The 10,383-nt window shown below is 33.4% G+C and overlaps 1 long non-coding RNA gene across 1 annotated transcript; it reads right to left on the reverse strand.

The window, feature by feature from the left end:
- Positions 1-3,649: 3,649 nt before the first annotated feature.
- Positions 3,650-6,693, reverse strand: LOC120352379. Its single transcript, XR_005571813.1, has 3 exons — positions 6,656-6,693; positions 6,473-6,551; positions 3,650-4,389 (listed from the first exon to the last, which is right to left on the reverse strand). It is a non-coding gene; the product is annotated as an uncharacterized LOC120352379 (long non-coding RNA).
- Positions 6,694-10,383: the final 3,690 nt, after the last annotated feature.

Genomic DNA, 10,383 nt, shown 5'->3' on the forward strand with positions numbered 1-10,383 from the left:
CACATCCTCCAGCCAACGCTTTCTCGGACGTCCTCTCAGCCTTCTCCCTCCTGGGTTGTTCCTGAAGACCTTTTTTACAATTCTTGAGTCACTCATCCTCTCAACATGTCCCAGCCAACTCAGTTTGATCTCGGTCACAATTTTACATTTCTGGTACAGATCACGCAGCTCTTGATTTGATCGTATTCGCCATTCATCATTAACATATACAGGTCCAAATATCTTTCTCAAAACCTTTCACTCCCAAATATTTAATAGATCCTCATCCTTCTTTGTCAAAACCCATGTCTCTGCTCCATACAAAACAATTGGTTTTATGACTGTTTCATATATTTTTTGTATTTTCACTTTCCTGGACAGGGTTTTATTTCTCAAATATTGGGTCAGAGCATAATAACATCTGTTTGCGGCAGCTAGTTTTGCTTTTATGTCAGTCTCAACATTATTGTCGTCTGTTATGATAGAACCAAGAAATTTGAAATTGCTCAATCTTTCAAAACGATAATTGTCAACTTCAAAAAATCTTTCACCAGTGTCCTGGACCCTGCTCGTTTTGCCTTCATTTATTGAGAGCCCGAGATGTGCCGATCCTCCGTTGAGTTGCCTGAATGCTTCCTCTAGCATGTGTCTATTCCTTGCAATCAGGACCACGTCATCTGCGTATGCCATATATTGAAGCATTCTGTTCATTATTGAACCTCCTGGGTTTACATTATTATTTCTCTAATGACTTTTTCAAGACTTAGATTGAATAACATAGCAGATAATACGTCTCCCTGTCTAAGGCCAATGTTTGCTGAGAAACTGCTGGTGAGCTTTTCTTGAACTTTAAAATTTGTTTGGTGGAGTGTCATTTTAGTAAGACGTATGAGTTTCAGTGGAATTCCAAATTCTTACATTGTCTGGAAAAGACTAGCTCTCTTTATGCTATCAAACGCCTGCCGATAGTCTATGTAGAGTTGATGGAGATTAATATTATAATCGTAGCGTATTATAGAGCTTTAACAATATTTGAAAATCCCATCTGAACTTCATGTATAATCAGAACAGACTTCATGTATAATTCTCAATAATCAGAATAGTTCCTCTAGAAATCCATTTTCTCATCAATTATTATTTTTTTTATTATAAAGAGATTAAAGAAAGTTTATTTAATACTTTCATTGTATGAACTTTTTTCAATTGTTCTTTGTTGAAGGAAGCAAACCATGCTAAATGGATGACTGAAAGTGTACATTTTTGCATTAACTTAAGGGGCTTCCGTGTGAGTTATATCAATAGTAGCCAATTATTATATCAATTCAACTGAATCATTCTGTAAATTTTATTCGGCCTACCTGTTGGTAGTCCCAAACTGTATTCTTTGAAAGGTGCTGAACTAAGTACAAAATTAGATAACTTCCCTCTTTTATACATTAGGCCTACGTAGAAATACGTCCATTGCTCTCGTTTTTTTTAAGATGAACATCACTTGAAAAATCAACCAAACGTCTATTTTAATGTAGAGTCATATCCTATCACAATAATTCTGCGTTCATACTCTTATCATTCTCAATAACTGGGTGTGATATGTTATAATACTAAAAATAGTAATCAGTCAATTTATAATAAATCAATTACTATAACGGCACTTTTCATAGCTTGACTCTGGAGGTGAATATTATTTTAATATTATTGATTAAGGTGAGATACCACCTCAAATACCATTGTTATTCTTATTATTTATCAAAGATTAATAGCATTTTATGTCGTAAAAAATTAAAATTATAAATACTGGGATCAAGTCTTAATATATCATAATATGAATACATTTTTAGTAGACTTCAGTACAGTAGTGTGCACTAATGCATATAAAACTTCATAATGTAATGTAGCCTACATCATAATTTTATATTACAGTCTAGACTTTCATTAATCGTTTATTGTTATTTCTTCAAAAACTTGAATTAAACTATCATTTACATAACCTCTAGACTTTGTATTCCAAATTAAGGTTTAAAGCAGTTTTGGGCGAATGCCTGTTGTTTTTACCTGCATTGTATCTATTGTCTATGAATAAATAAATATATCATATATTTATCAACTGGAATGTTTTATAGCACTGAGATTTATTACATTATAGTGTAGTGAAACAGATAGGTACAGTTTGTCATTAACTTCTTTTTTTCATCTACCTACCTCTTATTTCAGACTGATTTAAGCAACATTTTCTTTCTTAAATAGACATCTCTATTAACAACTCATTTATCTTTAGTGAAATAACTTGCATGTAGAATATCATTATATTGATATACTGTAGTGCATCTTTTTAACTTTGAGCTGTCGATATATTAACACTGTACTTATAATAATAATCAAATTCAATAACTGTAAATTTGTTGATATAATTTTTTTAGTTGACAGTTTTAATTTGGCTGTCTTTGGAAACTTCCATGTATCTGATACCAATAAATTTATTCTGACGTATTTGGTATTTTATCTGTAATTTCTGTAATGAGACTATTCAATAAATCAATATACGCTTTCATCTTGTTTTTTAATGTTCTAAAAACTTAAAGTTATAACTTCAACATAACCCCCCTAACCACCTACCAATGTGTTGTTACAAATTTTCTCCATAAAAAGAAATCGAATCTCCGATTTGATATTCAAAATCGATAAATGTCGATAATCAATATCAATGTCTGTATAATCAAGAAGTGTACATGATACTTTTTTCATCAGCTGTTTAATGATTAGTAAATTTATTAGTCTAAATTAACAAATAATTATAATCAAGATAAAGGTTAAATAAAAATTGAAACAGATTAGAAGTAAAGTTTATTGAAAATACTAAAAAATCTGGTGTGGCACATCACACAACTTTCCTTGCCGTTATGAAAATTAATCACCTGACGCTAGTGTTCCCGCGCATCTCAAGTCTACTATTCAAAGATTTAAGCCAGCTGGTGACAGGACTATAACGCTGGAGACACACGAGGTCTGCTATCTCTTCATAGTGAATCTATCTGCATATATAAAAGCGAAATGGCACTCACTGCGACTGACTGACTCACTCACTCACTCGCTCGCAGAACTAAAAATCTCCCGGACCAAAAACGTTCAAATTTGGTAGATGTTCAGTTGGCCCTTTGGAGGCGCACTAAGAAATCTTTTGGCAATATTTTAACTGTAAGGGTGGTTTTTAAGGGTTTAAAGTTCGTCTTTTAGCATGTATATTCTTCTTATTCCAATCTCTTAATTATAATTGAAAAATGTCCATACCATATATGTTAATATAGAACTATAATCTAGAGAGAGTACCTCTTCGAAACAGTTTGTAACTGGCAACTAAATTAATAATTTTGTCAGGTTGGCATTAAGTTAAGTTGACTTAGGTTGGCACCAAGTTGAAGATTGAAATGCATTTATCGCGGAAAAATTGATTGGGCACTGCTACTTTAATCGGAGCTATTCCTGGGAATATTATATTACTAGCCGTCAGGCTTGCTTTGCTCGCCATATCCGTTTAGCCAGACGTTTAGTCTGGACCCCCGACTGGATCGTCCTAACATATGATAAAAATGCTCAAATGAAAAATGCAGGCGAGCGAAGCGAGCCTGCTAATCTCATCCGTGGGCGATCCAGTCGGGGGTCCAGGGGGCGGAGCCCCCTGGCTAGACGGATATGGCGAGCGAAGCGAGCCTGACGGCTAGTGATTTAATAGAATCAACAGTTGCCAACAGTTTGCAATTGGAATAATAACATTTTCCAAGGATAGATAGTCTAGTAATACAATCCACAGCACCTATTCAGGAAATAACAACCAGCATTAAAGCTGATTGCCAACAGGAAATTAAAAAAAAACAGATTACAGCCGCTAACCAAAATATCTCTACTACAGTGGATAAAAATACTTATAGTATCACAGCTATACAAAATAAACAAACCAGTATATACACACAAATGAACCAATTGCAAGGTAATCTTAATCAGAACACAGAAACATGTAAAGCTTTAAATGGAACTCTGCAAATACACAAATCCACTCTAACTCAATTAAATCAAGAGGTAAAGACTTATAAAGTTGCAAGCAATAATCAATGGCAGACAGCACATGAGAAAATAACAGCATTAGAAAATCATATCCAGCAGCAACCTCATGGAATTCAAGCAGACGGCATAAATCCACATAGTATACTGCAGGGACTGAGTAAATTTGATAATACGGATTGCCATTTGCAACCTCAACCATTCATTGACCAAATAAAATTAACACAAACTCTTGCACCCACCTCTTGGGGTATGTAGCGACTCCGTTTGACCAGCCTACTAAGTGGCGAACCCCTGATGTTTTTTCGGAGTAGAGCCCATGAGTTTACATCATTGGAGGAGTTTATCGCTGTCTTCCTGGAACAGTATTGGAGCAGAATTAAACAGTTGGACGTTCTAGCGGATATCATATCATGCGATTTCAATCCTAATTTAGACAGTGCATGTACCACTCTCGTCACTGTCCTACAGTTCAAGAATTCTCAGCTGAACGAGCCGATAAACGAATCTGCATTAGCGAGTATTATTTTAAAGAAGCTACCTTATCAAGTTAGAATGGCGCTCGCCACTCAACCCATAACTGATTGCAAACAATTAATAAATCATCTATATGGCATACACTCTGTGATGGCAATATCAAATCACCGGTCAGATCAAATGTATACACAGAATCAACATAATTCAAAAACTAATCAGTATACCAGCCAAACTTATGAACCGGTACCATATGATTGCTCTCGATCTGCTCCTCAATTTGAACGCCACTATGATCATAAACAAAATAATAATTGGAATAGTAGAAATTTTCAAAATCGCCCAACAAATCATTACTCACAGCAAAATAATCGCAGGAATTATTATGATGGCCGTGATTGATTAGACACAAATAATGGTTACACTCAGAATAATTATAACAGAAATTATAAACTGCCACCTCATCAAATAAGTACAAATTACACATTAGCGCATGCAACAGGATTAAACCAATAAAGAACACCGAACCCAACACCCAACAATTCACCACCAGGCACACAGAAGACTACAGCTAAAAAATCATGACTATATGATACCCCCGATAAAACACATACAAGCTCCGATGAAGCAAACAAAGGAAAGAAAGATATTTCAGCATCATACACCACCTTCAGAAATGATTTACCAGAAATTCTATTAGAAGAAAATGATAAAGAATGCAGGCTACCCAACATCCAAATGCAAGTGTATATCGATATCAAAATATATGGAATGAAGGTTCAAGCATTAGTAGATAGTGGTTCACAATGTAGCCTTATACAAACAGATATATTTCAACGTCTAAAAGAAAAAACAAAATTAGCTACTCTACCGCTAACCAATGTATATGTATCAGATCCGCACACAGAATCTATGCACCTGCATCAATGGATACCACCGAGGCAGACCAAGGACCCCAAGATGGAAGAACGAGAGGATGGCTTCCGGGAGAAGAGGAGCATGCACCGCAAGGCCCGGAGGCGGAAGAGATGAAGGAGGAACCGCGCGTGCGCATACCGGCCACATGCACGTTACAAACGCCTGAGGAGGATACCGGACCGACACCAGGATGGAGGACAGAGGATCGACGGCATGCATCCATGGCACATATGCTTTGAAGCTTATAATCAGCAATGTGACCGGAAAAATGGACCAAATAAATGGGATAAAACCAAAACATGCGTGGATAATAATGAAATGGATCACTCATGGAGATTAATGAAGAACAGAAAGTGGTTGATAAGATTGGAAGAAATAAGTAATAATGTAAATGAAATGGAAGTACCTGGCTATTATATGTTGAGAGGTTATATTATTAAAGAAATGATAAGTGTTCTGATTTATTGTATTGTGTGGATTACCATGGCTGTGATAATATTGAAAAGTGATGCTATTGATGTTATAATTAAGACCATGTTATTGTTGAAGGAATTTTTTGACTGTTGGAAATCTTGTATGGTGAAATTGTTTGTTATCAAGGCCATGATGTTTGCTAAAAATTGTGATGTTAATGAAATAATGAAGGGGATAATATTATTGAAGAAATTTATGGCCTATGAGAAATCTTGTTTAACGAAACTATTTCCTGATATGATTAAGGTTGTTAATAAAGAAACTATGTGGATAGTATTGAAAGAAAATAAATGGAAGGCTTTGGATCAATTAAAAGAAATTATTATTAAAGGAGCAAGGAGTTATTTGAAAAAATATACCAGATACCAGGACTTTAAATTTATGAAGGATAAATTAATAATAGGACAGCCTCACAAATCAACAGGAGATAACCTAACCGGCCTACTTCAATGTCAACAAACAGAATGCAAGAAGATGCAAGTAAACCACGAAATTTCTATGAACCATATCATCGAATTTGAAGTAAATACGATAAGAAGTCAAAGGAAAACATCATTATCAACCAATTTCTGACCTGTCGTAATAAATTTAATCTTGGCATAGAACCTCATGGCAACAAATCCAACTTTTGATCCCTTCCAGCTGTTAGAAGCCTGAAACAGTCGAAGAACAATTTTTCAAGTATGTATTTTAGTAATCTACATCATATAAAAAAGGACACAAGCGGGGATAGTAAAAAATAAATTAAGTAAATTACCTTAAATATGAAAATTGTGATGAATAGGTTAGTTTTGTGCTGTAGAACAGGAGGCCAGAGAATTATGACGTGGGAAAGGGATCTAGAAATTGTAGACTAGCAATGCCCACTAAATCAAAGCACAAAGCGCCTGTTAAACATATGTTTATGAAAAAAGTATTGTACCCAAAAAGCTATTTATATATTGATATTTAATGAATTTATTAGTGTAAATATATTTATTTATACATTTTATATTTTATTACCATTGTTTATGCCATGTTGTTACTGGAGAAACCTGAATTGAAACGAGTTACCATCAAAGCCAAAACCAAATATGTAGCAAAAAAGAAGAATTGTACCTGATCTATAGAATATTATTAATATTAAGACCTAGAAATTATAATGAAGTATGAGCCCCAAAAAATTTGTACATCGAAATTATTTTTGAAAGAAATTTGTTATATTGAGAGTCAAATATGTATTGTATGAAGATAAGTTGGCATCATTGCAAGCGGCAAATTTGAAAAGTACTGTATTAGGTTATAAGGAGGAAATATATTTAAGATGTTGTATTTCTGATATTTTTTGTGTTGATAAGGATAATTTGTTATTATATTTGATGGAGATCTAAGGGGGGCGTAAGCAGATAAGGTCTGCAAATTGTTGTAATTTTTGAAAGTGTTTTTGGTGGATAAATGATAGATTATGTTGATATGTTGAAGAATGAATTTGTATCAAAAACATTCTTGATTCTCAAAATATTTTGAATTAAAATTCAGGGGCGTGTGTAACGAATCAAATTCTGATGGGTAAATAAAAATCCCTACTTGAAAGAAATTTATAGGTCTAAGTGGAATAATAGGCTAATATCGCCAAATGCGATAACGTTTTTAAAGATTAGATAATATCAGGTATCATGGCTGAATTTATAACGGCCGAATAGAAATGGAAATAATTTGCTACTTATATAATATTATATAAAATATTGAAAATTTGAGGTTAGGCATAAAATATCTATTGATCGGCAACCTAATGATCGATTGAGTCGCATAACATAAAATCTAGCCAGACACCTTGGCAGAAGTGTATAGTAACTAAATGGTATGCAACTAGAGGAACCAAAAATGTACATCACTAATTGTTGTAAAGTGAGAAACAACCTATAATCATTAGAAAATTATAATGCATGTAAAAATGTACTAAAAAACCCAGATAAAAATAACTTAATGTATTAAGGAAGTAGGAGGTTCATAGGCGCATGTATACTGTAACAAATTTGCTCGAACCAATCAAATGGTAGCAATTGATGGGTGGTAATAGTGAGCCGATTCAAATATATTTGTATATATTTCTAAAAATGATAAGAGTTTATGAATTATTGTTGTTCAGTTTATGTTTTGGATATGGCCCAAAGGCAGATAAATTATAACATGTGTAACATAAATAATAATTTAATAGATTGGCACGAACTATTTGAGCCTTGAATGTCGTAGTAACAAATTATTTGAATTTTATGTAAATTTGCAAGTCGGAAATGAAAATTGTGAAAAAGAAAGTAGAACTTGCCCACTTGCCTGCCAACCACTACCATGGAATGTCACCAAAATTTGTAAAGCACAATATCTTTTACTGTACCTTTTTAATGACTTAAAGTTGAATCAAATTATTAATTTTCCATAAGACTTTGTGATGCTATAGTAAAGCAAAAGTCATTTGAATATTTTTTAATCCCTTGGAAGAGACAACTTCGGCCACCAATAATCCAGGACAACCAGGAATTCGAATCACCATCAGCAACTTATAAAAAATTCAGCATGTGAGTGATAAATAGTTGAAATAATAATAGGGCGCCCTCAGTGCTTTGAGTGAAATAAGAAATAAAAGCTAGCTCATCGGAAAGGTTTTAAAATTAAGAAATTAATAAAAATACTTGTGCAAGTCTTAAAAAATGGTATAAGAAATATTTTATTGAATAGAAACGAGTCAATTTATATATCAAAGGATACACCAATTAAAAGAATATTAAGTTCTAAGCTAATAATACAAATGTTCACATGATCATTGATTTTATAATGTAATTTGTGATAATATAATGTAGCTCTGGTTCATTAGATAAATTGATCCCCTATTCTATCCCCTACTATTTCCATCAGGTGCCGAACCTTGCACCCTGATATATATATATATATATATATATATATATATATATATATATATATATATATATATATTTATTTATTGGAAACTGTAAAAATTTATATTTATTTAATTATCGATTTGTCAATTTATCATGCTCTGATTTGAGAAGTTAATATAATATAAGTAGGATCATCCAAATTGACAAGCAACAGCAAGTTGATGTCAAAGTTACATGCAAATAAAGGCATATGATCAATGAAGTGAAAGCACATGGTAAAGTTTTGTGCTATAGAACTAGAAAATAGTACTGATCTGTGATATTTTATCTGATTTCGTTTCTTGTTACATTGTATACTTTGTTGCTCTATATATTTTTTCTTTGATCTAATTTTGAGATTATTTGTTTTAAATATGTATCAAATTTTTATGGTGTACCATTCATTTTATTCCTCAATATCATTGGATATAAATTATATTTATGTATATATATTTTTATAAATTATCAGTATTATATTATTGTGAAAGCTCCTGTCTGAGCCTATTAAGATTTTAGTGAGATTATACCCTAGAAAGCCACAACCAGATTTTATAGTTATTAAGCGAACTCTCATGCTCTACCAATTGACGCCAAGCAAGAGGCTAAGTGTTATTCCATTAAAAGTAACATGACAACTGGCAGAAGGGGAAACAGTACAAGAAGCAGCCACAAAACTACAGAATGCTAGCAACAGATTCAGTGACTGGACCAAAAAATGGAGAATTCGATTAAATGCAATGAAGTCTATTCATATCAACTTCACAAACAAAATTATCAATGACCCAATTCGAATAAATCTGAATGGGAATGTAGTACCACACAGCAACACAGCAAAATACCTTGGAATGACTCTTTGACACCAAGTTGAAATGGAAAGAGCATATCAAGATGAAAAGGAGCAAGCTAGGACTCAAATACAGTAAAATCTATTGGATGTTGGGCCGTCAATCACAACTCTCATTGGACAACAAGTTATTGATTTACAAACAAATTCTAAAACCTGTCTGGATGTATGGAATTCAGCTTTGGGGCTGCTCTAGAACATCTAACATCAGTCAGATTCAAACATTCCAAAACAAAGTACTGCGGAACATGGTGAATGCGCTCTGGTACATAAGGAACAGCGATTTGCACCGAGATCTGCACATCCCCTATGTGACCTGTGAGATAAGACGATTGGCAGCCCATCATGAGTCACGTCTTCATCAACACGACAACACCGAAGTCATCCAACTACTAGACAACACTGAACTCACTAGGAGGTTGAAGAGAACAAAGCCCTTCGAGTTGGTGTAGTACTAGTGGAGTGATTAAAGTATATTGAATAAAAGTGTAGTGAAATAATTTAAAGTAGTGAAATTATAGATTGGAACTGTAGGCTTCACTGGAAGACTTTAGCAATAAAAATTGATTTAGGATAAGAAATAACAGAACAAAACTAATGGTTAGTCCTAGTGACTAGTTTTGATAGAAATAACAAAAAAAAAATCTTGAGTGATAGTAGAAGAAGTCATCCTCGGTATCAAGATCACACTGTATCCCAATAGACCACGTTTTCTTCTCAGAATTA

Source organism: Nilaparvata lugens, chromosome 7 (assembly GCF_014356525.2).
Source record: "Nilaparvata lugens isolate BPH chromosome 7, ASM1435652v1, whole genome shotgun sequence".
Lineage (NCBI taxonomy): Eukaryota > Metazoa > Arthropoda > Insecta > Hemiptera > Delphacidae > Nilaparvata > Nilaparvata lugens.